Source organism: Larus michahellis, chromosome 4, assembly GCF_964199755.1.
Source record: "Larus michahellis chromosome 4, bLarMic1.1, whole genome shotgun sequence".
Classification (NCBI taxonomy): Eukaryota; Metazoa; Chordata; class Aves; order Charadriiformes; family Laridae; genus Larus; species Larus michahellis.
Window position 1 is genome coordinate 81187069 of NC_133899.1, and position 12209 is coordinate 81199277.

General features: G+C 42.9%; 1 protein-coding gene across 2 annotated transcripts in view; it reads right to left on the bottom strand.

Moving 5' to 3' along the window:
• Window positions 1–12209, bottom strand: part of DENND2B (DENN domain containing 2B) — a 180156-nt gene that overhangs the window by 12454 nt on the left and 155493 nt on the right. The window lies entirely within an intron of this gene.

Below are 12209 nucleotides of genomic sequence, written 5' to 3' on the forward strand. Positions count from 1 at the left end.
CTCCCCCTAACCTGCTTCTGGGGGGAGTGAGTAAGCCACAGCGTGGTTCTTCGTTGCCGGCTGGAGCTAAATCACGACACACGGGTAACATCACCGACACACGGGTAACATCACCGCTGATCAGGGATTAAAGGATACCTCCGTGTGTTCATGCCTGCATGATGCAGGGCTGCAATTATCAATGGGTCTGGGAGACCTGCCTATTTGTAGGATTGCTTGCATTCATAAGGCACTGTTTTCACATGATCAGGATTCAAAATTTAACTTGTTTTCACTGAAGTTTTTAAGCTTTTGTGTCTGCCTCTGGATAACTATTTTGTTTCCCACTTTCAGGCAAAATTTTATAGAATCATAAAGTAATTCAGGTGGGAAGAGACCTCAGGAGGTCAGCCGATTCAGCCCCCTTTCTTGACATGAGATCAGTTTGCTTCCAAAGCTAGATAAGAAAATATGTTATTTTGTTATCTAAAGCATCTTTGCTGCCCTTTTTTGTGAAAAGGTGGCATGTTTGGTGGCAAGGACTTGAAGGCTGGCAGGATGGAGTGCCCTGTGTGCCAAGGACTTCGACCTGTGATGTCTAAACTCACTCTGATTTGGTTATGTCACAAGCCATGTTAAAATAATATTTTTGTGCATACAAAAAAGAGACTTATTTAGCTGCTAACTTATTCAGAATAAATTGTTTGCGCTAAACAGCACCTCAGCACCTTCCTTTACATTGTAGCCCTGAGCTACGCAGAGAAATGGGAAGCTCCTCGAGGAGATGAAGATCATCTTCATCCTGCAAGGAACCCTACGGAAGGGAAGAGAAGGAAATGAAGGAAGGGAAGAGAATGAATTAAATGCAAAGGGGTAAAAATAAGACCTGTGAGGCAGAACTGGGAGGGGCGGAAGACAAAATAAACCTGGCAAGCAGGCGAAAAGGAAACATGAACTGAAGGCAAAAAGGCTGGGATGCAAAACTAAGGGCCAAGACAGTGACTGTCTGGGCTGAACAACGCAAGGACCAGGGAAAACAATTTAATATGAACATGGATAAAGCTCTATCACACACATGCGGCCAAATTATTGTATCCCTTGTTCCTCCCTGTTGCTATCAGCCAGCCTCCCTGTGAGGCCGTCTGATGCCAATTACCCGGCCTCATTTGGTACCAGAGATGCTGAGAGGGGCTGCAGCTGCAGGAGGGAAGATCAGACACCGGCGCAGCTGAAGGTGTGTGACAGAGGCTTGAAGCCTGCTCGTGGTACAGAAGTAAATCAAATATAAACCAGTGCTCGCACACTTCAGCCACTCCTGTACTGCTTCCCCCTTGCCCCAGTATGCACAGCCTGCTGATAAGCAGACAGACACAAAAACATAGTTTCTATCAGGAATAATTTTCAAAGTGAAAGGACAAGTTTCCTCCACCATGGTTATATTTACCTGTATCTGAGAGAGAGAAGATTACGGCCAAAACAAACACCAGAATTTGTGCTCAGCTTATTGCTGTTCAACCCAAATAAATTCTAATACATATAGTTATCTGGACACTATTAGAAAAATTATTTCTAATGATTACAGAGCAGCAGGAATTATAGTCAGTTCATGCCTGGCTTCACCCATTAAAACAAAGCATGAGGGGACAGGAAAAATACTGTTTTAGGCTCTGATTCAGCAAAGTATTTCAGCACAAGTTTCAGCCTTAATTTATTTTCATTGTGCTGAAATGAAGCCGTAAAGACCTTTTCTTTTTCCACTTCTATTTTAATCAGACCAGCCCACAAGTACACACGAGAGACATGATAGCCCCTTTTGAACCGTGAGCACCCTGACTGCTGTGGAAGAGAGCGCTGTCTGGATGGCTGTAAAGTCAGCCTCTCTCAGCAGCAAGACAAGTTTCAGCTTCTGAAATTTGAATAATCTTTTACTTTTCTAGAAGCCCTTCAGGGGTAAAGCAAACTACAGAGAATTCTTCAAGCCTTTGTAAGGTGGTTTGGAAGGAGAGACTGTAATTTTTAAAGTTATTAAATACTTATGATTTAATATATTAATAATATATTTATTAACTTTTAATAATGTAATTTATTCTTTAATTAAATAATTAGATTTCAGCCTCCTGAATTGAGAATTCTCTGTGGCAGAATCCTTCTGTAAAGGGCCCACCTCCATGTAGGGGTACTCAGGGAGGAGGACTCCCCTGCTGCTGCCAAGGGGGAGCCTCTCCTCACCTGACCTTCAGGTAAATCTGTGAAAATCTGGGTAGCTGCAGGAAGCTTAGGATGGAGTAGTTGCATACATGACTCAAAAGAGGGTTCTGAACTTTCTGAATTTCCTGTTACTAAATTTGACCTTTCTCTGGAATGATCAATCAAAGTATTGGGTGCATATTACATGGAAAATTGAGTGAGTTTAGGCTGTAAAAGCCAGAGTAATATTTTGCATCATAATTTATTTTTTAAAGCAAACACTTAAGTAGGAGGTAAATTAAGAGTCATGACATGAGGTCTTTAGTAGTTGGCCTAAAGTATGCAGCTAATACTGTATCTCTGATCAATACTCAACATCCTGCTTTTCAGGAAATATGGACAAATTTGTACGTGCATATTTTAGGTTATCTTTTCTCTTGATGCCAGGGGAGACCTACCAACAGAAATCACAGCTACACACACTACAACAAATATTGCTACAGTCCATCTCTGCAACTGGGTAAAGCGCTCTCTAAAGCACAAATGAGAGATCTCCCTGTCTGCGATAGACTGTAACATATATTACCCAGTCTTAGCAGCAAGCTAACGACTCAGTCCAGAAGCAGGTGGAAATCCCTCACTCTGCACAGGAGCTTGGCAAAGAAAAAATATTATTCAAGAGATGAACGTTTCCCAGGGTGGGTGACTGATTTAAGCAAACCAGGAGCACTGCTATTGCACCGTGCCTGTCAGATTCCAGGGTCCATCCACTGGTTCCTCGGCTCCCAAGCCAGGCTTCTCCCGCATGGCAGCAGCAGCCTGGCGCAAAAGTGAGAACCTAACCGTGCATTTGCCAAGGGTGAAAGGCAGAGTCAAGTCATGGTGGCTCCCCTAATTTGAGTGCTGACACATTTGCTGCAAGTGACCTTTGTGATATCTCACGGAGTGCAAACAAGACCTCAGTGATAACAGTGGCAGGGAGAGAGGGGCACAGACTGAGGAGGAAATGCATATTTTCCACATCACATCAGCCCAATATCAGTTATCATCCTTTGCAGAATCTTTTAAACTATGCTTACAACTCAAACAGTATAGCTACTTAATCCTCACATCCTTCAAATGGTGGGTTTTTTTCCTCCATGAAAACAAGCCAAACCCAAACCTTGTATTGGAAGAAATGAGTCACACTTCAGGTTTTATCTGGTGCTTTCTACAGGGCAGCGTGAGAAAGGCCAAGTTCATAAAATTCTCATAAAGGAATCGCAATATGGCCTCACCTGTCTGGTGAAAGCAGTGCTGCAGTTCCTTATCAGTGGGACACCAGTGACGCAGTTAATTTTGTGACAGACTCCAGTGACTACTGAAGGTGAGTTACAGAAAGCTCAGGCTCTGGTTTCTCTGTGCTACTGACGTTTCCAGGTAGGACATTTTTTAATGATAAGAACAGTGGTTAAAACCTAGTTTCTGGACTTGTCTTCTCTGACTTTAATTCACAGAGCCATGGTTTACCACGCTGCCATGTCAAAAAGTACAATTCACGAAGAAGACTTTCCCAACGGTTTGCATCATCATCTGTGTCCCATTTCTGGCCCCTCCTTATCATGCTTTACCTAACATTGAGTGGACAACATCTTCATCCATAAACTCTTCTCTGACCACATAAGCTTTAGCTTAAGCTTGCAACATCCTCTCCTATCTTGTGCTATCTTATCCTACCAGTATGGTTGCGTCAACAGCCTCACTGTAATTACCTGAACACGTCCCCACAGCGCGTTATGACTACACCAGGCAATGTGGAGCAGAAGGGGTGAGAGTCCACCACAGTGCTTGCCTATCTTTTCATTGTGCCCCCATGAAAGTTTGTGGACAGAAAAGCTTTTCTGTCTCCATAAATGTCCCATCATACCAGAACAGAGAACGTCACATAACTTCAGGTAATATTTTGATACACTGGGCAACTGTGCTAAGATACATGCTAAGAGCAAGGAACTTAAATTTTAGTATTTTCTAAGATGACAACAAAGAGACTAAAGATTTACCTGTGATGCTCCTGGCAGCCCATGTTGTTATGCAGGAGGTTATGCAGATGCTGCTGCTGCAGCAATCTGTACCCAACTGCAATTTACAGTCAATGGCTTAAGGAATAAGCAGGTATGTTACAATGCTGAAGTGCAGCCAGGAGGCGACGGCAGGAACAGCCAGCACCCGGTAGATGTCTGTCCTGCTGGGATGATATCTCCTAGCTAAACAGAGATGAACTGAAATATGATGTGCTCTCAGGGATTCCTATTTTAAAGCCGCTGGATTTTTTAGTCTGTTAAAGTAATTCAGATTTTCAATGTTTTACAATTACACAACTCATTAGGGGATATTATCAAAGAAGTAAGTGTAGGGTTCATTTTGGCTATACAGGAGGTTTTCTTTTTGTTTTTTTCATTCAGACAGATATTTAATGAAAATTTTCAAAAGTTATTGTAACTTTACACAAATTAGTAAATTATTTTACTTCATTAAGAGCTGAGTTGTCAGAATCCAGCTCCCACCTTCCTGGAACATCTGAGTGACAGTCTGAGGTCCCACGGATAACCTGCAAAGCACAACCCTGGCTCATGGCACAGATCAACGTTGCATCACATGGAGCTGAGTACCACAGACCAGAGAATACACTGTCAGGAGATCTCTCTCGGAGAATAGCTTTAAAGTACTTAATTTAAAGAAAGCAGAGAAAACTTGATTAAAGGAGAATGTGGTTTTAACAACGACATAATTTTTTGCTCCTGTAATACTTGTGCATAAGAGAGGCACATGAAAGCCCCTGGAGAAAGAGACATGCAAAGTGCCCTTCAGAACAAGGATTTGGCTTTTCAAGCAAGTGGAGTTCAACCATACTGTCCACAAAGCTCAAGCAAATGGGGTTTTTGGCAAAAAGTCATTACTTTGACACATCAGCCACCTGCCCAAGCTTTGTCAAGTCGTTACAAGAAAAAAATGCAAGATTTGAAGGTGGAAAGTTATCTTTAGTGACCATAGAGTTATCCAGTCCCTTCCTGCAGGACGGTTTCTTAGCATAAATCCTTAACAAAACTGGTTCTGGCCCAGGTGCTCCAGAGGAGTGTTAACTACCTGTTCTTTCCACACTGGGACCTTTGCTCCCACCAGTTCTGTTAATGTTCACGCCTGTGGTTTCAGATTCACAGTCAGTCATTGCATTATTAACAACATGACAGCTGTGAAGTAGGATGAAAAATTTTTCTAGGTAGTAACAAAGGAGAACAGCCCCAACCCCCTAATCCTTCTCATTCAAAAGCTGAAAAGGGGAATCTGTCTAAATCCCCTTGCGGGGAGCTAAAGGACGAGTTAGGAAAATGCTATACGGTTATTGTACCAATAAGCAATGCAGAAGAGAATTACCAAACAACATGGTCGTCATCTTACCCCATTCCCTTTCATGGGGAAGGGAGAGAAAATTTTGTTGCACAAATCATAAGGGGAAAAATGATGTTTTCCCACTGTAGGCCGTTGGCCAAAGCCTAAAGTGACATGAATAAATACCACTTGAAAGGAGGGCAAGAGAAAAGGAGGAAAAGGAAAATCATAAAAGTTCTACCCTTCTTGTGATATGGCATATTAAAAATGCCATCGACGTTTACTGCATATTAAAAATGTCATTATTAGATTGCTTTTCTCTGCGACCACAGAATCTTAAAACAAGCCAGAGATTTAAAAAGTTCATTTTGTTTTTCAGGCTGTCTCTTCTGCCTGACACACATTTTCCGACTGTCCACATACAGCTCCTCTGTTGGCATCAGTCATCACACAATCTGCGTGCCAGAGAAATTAATCCACGTGGTACAAAATGTAAATATCTCTTGGGAGGGGGGAATAAAGCGCAAAATTTCTCTCAAAAATCTTGAGAGACAGTTCTGCTAGTTACCTTAAACTACCAATTTCACATCACATTGAACACCTTACGTTACAGAAGGTTTCTACTTGGTGATGCTTCGTAGTGCAAGCAGACTGAGATAAACCAAAGTCTCGCAAAAGGAAAGCAATTGCAGGGTACGTAACAGAGACTCAGACAGACTCTAGAGGATGCTGCTTTTATAAAAGATGAAGCGAGCTGCAAGCTGTTGTCCTTCAGGTAAAGCAGAGGTGGCCCACGGGTTCTAAATCAGTCCTCAGTGGGGGCTGATCTGGCTCTCACTGGATGAAATGGAAACTCTCTGGTTACTTACATGAGAAATGGATGTTTTTGCCATAGAGTAAATTCTGTCTACTAGGCATGATTACATATCGGATAATTATACAAGGGCTCATTCCTTCCACTGCAGAAATTAGTGGAAGAAATTCTCTAGCTTATGTTCAGCATGTCAGACCAGACAAGCACAATAATCCTGGCAGCATTAAGAAAGCAATTCAAGATTTTTTGGATTAAAAAATACCAGAAGAAATGTCAGCCATACGTACTTCTGCTGGGTTTAGACAGAAGATCTGAGAGCTCTTACACATTCCCCAGGTACAGTAGTGTGCCTCTCTTAAACATCTCCTTCTGCAATGCACAGCTGGTAACTAAAGAAGTTTTCCCTAAGACAGAGAACTGTATATACATATATAGAGCTCACTACAGGGCTGTGCCAGATGTGACCAAGAGAAGACATTGTGTCTCCTGTAGACTGTGCTCAGAAATAGTACAGACCAGTTAGAGAGGACCAACAGTAAATTCTCCCTCACAAGCTGTTTTCTGGCTTGTGTTTGTCATTGAATTTCTCTCAACTTTTATTTGTGGAGGTTTTTGTGACAGGGGAAAGTAAAAGAAATGTTTATTAGTGGCCAAAGCTCACTGTCTGTTTACTGAGCACCTTCCTCCCTTTGTCCTAACACACGCGTTTTTAGCTTTTAACCTGCAGGTTGGGAGATTTTACAAGTGTTACGATATGACAGACTGCTGGAAAGGAGCATTCCCAGGCAGCAGGTGAGCCTGATCAGGCCTATCATTGCCATAATTAGTTTGTAAGAATTACATCCTACTTTTGTTAATAAAAAATAAGCAATAAGGAAATAGGGAATGAGCTTTCACTTCAGTAATCTGCCCAAAAATTTATCTACTCTTGCTTTTCCACGTGACCTTGCTACAACGCTGAGGAACAATAGTTTACTCTTACTACTAAAACATTGCCACTTGTCTCCTCTTTAAATTTGCATATTTTAACTTGAGCTACAAGATCATGCTATTATTTTGTCTGCTAGATTAGAGGATCCCTGATACTGTGTTCTAGGTAGGCACTGAGAGACAGGGACCAGGCTGCCCTCAACTGCCAACTGTGCTGCTCTCTAGCATGGGCTCACAACTCCCGGAACAACAGACTCAAATACGAGGACAGGCCTCAGTGATCCCCAAACATCCCAGGCGTAACATGTAACACGGACATCCCTAAACTGTCTCTGTCCATGAGATTAGGGAAATGCCATTGTTTGTTCTGAAAGCCTTTGCCCTCGAATACAAGTACACTCTGCTCCTCTTTTGCTCCACAAAGTTAACAGAGACATGCCTGCGGGATGACTTCCCTCGGTATTTACATATTTATGCTTCTGTCCTGTATTAGTCAGTGTTTCTGTCTGGAGCCCATCACCTTTGGTCAGGTCTGGGATCCGCCTGGACTTTCTACAGTTCTGCTAGACGACAGATTCCTCCCGGCAGCCCAAAATACTTTGGGGAGGTGTAGGGAGGTTTTTGTCCCTAACAGGATAAAAGTTTATTATCCTTAACAGGATAAAGTCTTCCCACCTCATAGGTGCTTAGCTTCTGCTTGCAACAGCACCTCTTGACTTCATGGGGTGAGCGCCGCAGAGGAGAGTTTCAGGGGGGCTGCAGAACACCAGGTGACAGACTGCTGGTCCGTGTTGGGCCAGGGAACGTGTGCCGGCAGAGGGACAGAGAAACATGGAGGGAAAAAACTCTCCTTGGGAAGACAAAGTCTCCTGTGGCCATCCCTAAGGGAGGAAGACACTGAGGTGCAGGAGCTTCAGCCGCACTGAAGTTTGCTGTCATCAACATTGCCTCAGCCTCATTCCCTCAGATCTCCCTTGCACACAGGTAAAAACTTGTGGATTTATTCACAAATTCACAATATCTCATGAGATATTGTAAATTCAGCTGGCTCACACCTAAGGATGGTGCATATTAGCCACCTTTCAGTGGCACCACCACCCTGAAGTGTGCCCATCCCAGTGCTCCTGCCCACCCCAGATACGGCGCCCTGCTCTGCCCCTCTCCCAGCACAGGAGCTCCTGGTGTGACCTGGCCAAGGGGCCCACGTGGTTTGGAGAAATCCTGCAAAATGAGTAATTCCTACTGCGTCTGGGCTGGCACAGCCTCCTGGGTGAGGGAGAGCATGGTGCAGGGCAGGAGCAAATACGGGAAGCAGGAGGGGGAACATCCTGAGCTGGCACTGCCACTTAGAGAAACGCCTGGCCCACCTTCACCTTGGCGTACATTTCCAGGTTCACCTAGGTGGTTTAGGAGCAAAAAACCCATTGCTGTCAACAGAGATTTTTTCTTTGAGGCCCATGATCCTGCTTCGCTGAGAAGTAACTGAAATATCTCATATAAAAACAAAATTCAGAACTAGGAAAAGTTATTTTACGAGAATAGGGACTCTACAGAAGCCTTTCACCACCCCTAAAACTTCAGAAAGGCCACTGAAAGGCATATTCTAGGATTTAGATCCACAGCAAAAGACAAGCCTCATCCAAACACTCCCACTGACTCCAGCTGGCGTTGGACTGGACTCACACATGAAATGGAAGCAAAATATACTCAGAGCCCTTCACAATGTAGTGGATTACGGCAAGAGTGGTTTCTATTTACAAAAAAATGGGGCTATAACAAAGTGACACTGAGATGCCCAAGGCCTGCCTTTCCCCCTCTCCAAACATTCAGGGGAAAAGGCAAAGGGATTGTTCTCACACGTATGGATACATCACCTCCTCAGCAAACATGTTCACAAATTTGTTTCCGCAGCACAAAATTAAAACAAGCAGAGAAATATTCTTCTTCCAGTGTTTGCTTTCTATTTATTTTCTGTTGCTACCTTTGTGCCTGCAGCAACGCCGATGTTCCCCAAGGCCCAGAACCCTCTGATTTTGCATCTGATGCCTAACCTTTCAAACCCCAGAGGACTGCACTAGAGCAGCTCTCCCTTTGCAGACGGCAGTCATGGGATTGTTTTAGAGTTGGGGTGAACAGGCAGCATGTCGGGAATGTAAATAGGTGCTCCAGACTGGGACAGAGATTGGAACTGGGATGGGACATACCATCTCAGTTGTTCTTTCAGCAGATGTTTAAGGAATTGGAGCTTTAAGTTACCTCTTTAGAAGTTGATATTATTATTATTATTCCAAGTTTCTCTATTGTTATCTTTATTTCTATGTTGTCTTCTTGACTGTTCATGGAAAGCAAAATACTGAAAGGTCACTGGCAGATTCAAATTGATTTTTTTGAAGATGAACAAATAGCCACAGGGATTTATTCACCCCAACTTATTGGAAAAAAACCCAAACCTACCTGCACATATCTAACCAAGGCAACCTCATAGTCCTGTCATTCAGAACTTTACTACTGTTTCCTCATTGGTGGTAGCATCGCTTTCTGTGTTGAAAAATAGCAACCTCTTCTGCACAAAGATCAAGGACTATTAATGTTCACATTCTGGGCACTATAAGAACCGTAAATAACAATTTATTGAATGAATCTCACTTCACTAGGCATGAGTTTCCCAAACTTGTATAACGTGTGAAATCATTTATTGCTTGGAGACCTGTTAAAACAAGCAGCCACAAAAGCCCATTGCATCTCATTGTTTGAAGCCTAAACCTCAACATCATTTATTTCTAAGCTATTTTTTTGGGTACATGCAGAAATCAAACCCTTGTAAAATCTTTTTAATTTCCTGCTCTCGTTCTTTGGGCCCACAGACTGGACCTGTAAGATATTTCACTTCTTTTTTTTTCCACATTACTGGTAAACTTCTTCAGTTTCAGCTGTGATGCTCATAAACAAAATTCACGTCAAACAAGCCAAAGGTTCCAAGACAGACAGTTATTAGCTCAAAGCCAGAGTGTTTCATTTTAGACTTCATCCCCATTTAAACCATGAAAACCTCAGTAAGTATTGAATTTAAATCCACTGTCACTTTCTCCAGGCCTTTGTCAAAGGACTCATTATTAGTTTCTATTTTACAGTACCTCCTAGGTCCCCTTGCTGAGAGGGGCCACACTATAGCAAGTAGAGCTGCGTGCACACACAGAGCAAGAAGCAGTCTCCACCCTGGAGTGTTTAGGATCCCAGACAGACCAGACAAAAGATAAGAAAGAGGAGCTACGTTTGCAGCATGTGTCACACAGCAGGTCGGAGGGTTCAGAAGGAGAGTTCAGGATTCATAAGTCTTAATCCAGGGCCTTATCTACCACATCAGATTTTGTCATACCCTTTTTGAACAAAACAAAGTACATGTATATAGGAGCAACCACAAAACCCCACGAGTCTCTTGGATCCATCTGAATCCTCTCTTTTCTCAAAGTACATGCTAATGGTCCCCAACTGAATGGCTCGGTCTTACAAAAGAAACAACAGTTCACTGGAGAATAGCTTTTGCAGGAGCACGCAATATTTGGATATGTGTTTGCTGAAAGGTATCTTTATCGTTTCTGGTCCCTGTTGGTCCTGACGCCCTAATTTTGTGTGCCAAAAGGGAGAAGAGCAGTGCTTTGCCTGTAAGCAAGACTCTATTATGAAAGGTAATTGCACAGACAGGCCTGAGCTGTTAGCTTCCAGTCAGGCTTGCGATGTGTATAAAACCCTGGTTGCCGGATGGACTCCTGAGTTACTATGAGCCCTCAGCATCAGCAACACGACCATCTTCTAAGCCAAGCTGCCTTAAGCCTGTCAAAGGAGATTTAATTGTTGCTTCTTTTCTCTGAACGGTGCCCAGAAGCGTTATATGACACTGGTAAGGCCAGCTGTCCCAGAGAAACGCTCCAGGGAACAGCTGCTTTCTGTCCCAGCCCTCACAGCTGAGAACGTCTCCTGCAGCAAGCCATCCCCACAGTACTCTGCCCATGGTCAATAGATCAAGGCACAGGGTACTTTGCCAAACCAGGAAAACGTTAACTGGGAAACTCAGAAGCAGAGCAATAGTTGGCAGCAGCACAGCACAGCACCGCCCTCGTTTTCTCTGTACCATTTCTGTGATTATCCACTCAAACCATTGTGCCATTTGAAGGGACGCAGACCTGTGCTATTCTGAATTATAGTCAGGCTTGTGGGTGCCACTAATTCTGCTAAATGAACAGTAAAATAGAAACAGACAGAACGATACAATTAAGCATGCTGTAGAAAAAGAGTCAGAAGGAACATGCCAACAGAATTTTCAAAAGCCACCTGCCCCAATATTCATGGTGTGACTCACAGTCTACTAAAGTACTGCAGAAACCCCGGACTAGCTACACAATTCTCAACAGGAGTTTATGTGAAATTAAGTCATCCCAAATGGTCATTCAAACTAAGGGTTACTGACAAGGAAAGGGATGAAATAAAATGTTCCTGTTTTGCTAGACAACAAAAAAGACTGCTAAGGAAGTAACTTTATAACCTGAGAAGGGTCTGCAGCTTTAAGAAATTCTCCCCTAAAGGTTGTAAAGCTTTTACTATGCAAAGTATTTTTGCTATTATATACACTGGCGGCCACTAAGTGCAGCTATTATTTCTGGCGGTCATTCAGAGAAGGTCGGGGCTGATAAAGTGTTTAACAGAGTTTGTTTGGGTAGATACATCTGTGTTTTTAGCCACCCATACAGTCTTTTGTGTCCTTTTAAAAGATGCTGGATGTTTCTGAGTCTAATAAATTACAGTCTTCATTTTTATTTGCCATCTTTTATTATTTTTCATGCCACAGCAAAGAACATCTTCTTTACAATGTCCATACTTTTCTATGTGGTTTACACAAGCATCTAAAAAAGGGATGATTCTTTGCTGCAGGGCAAGG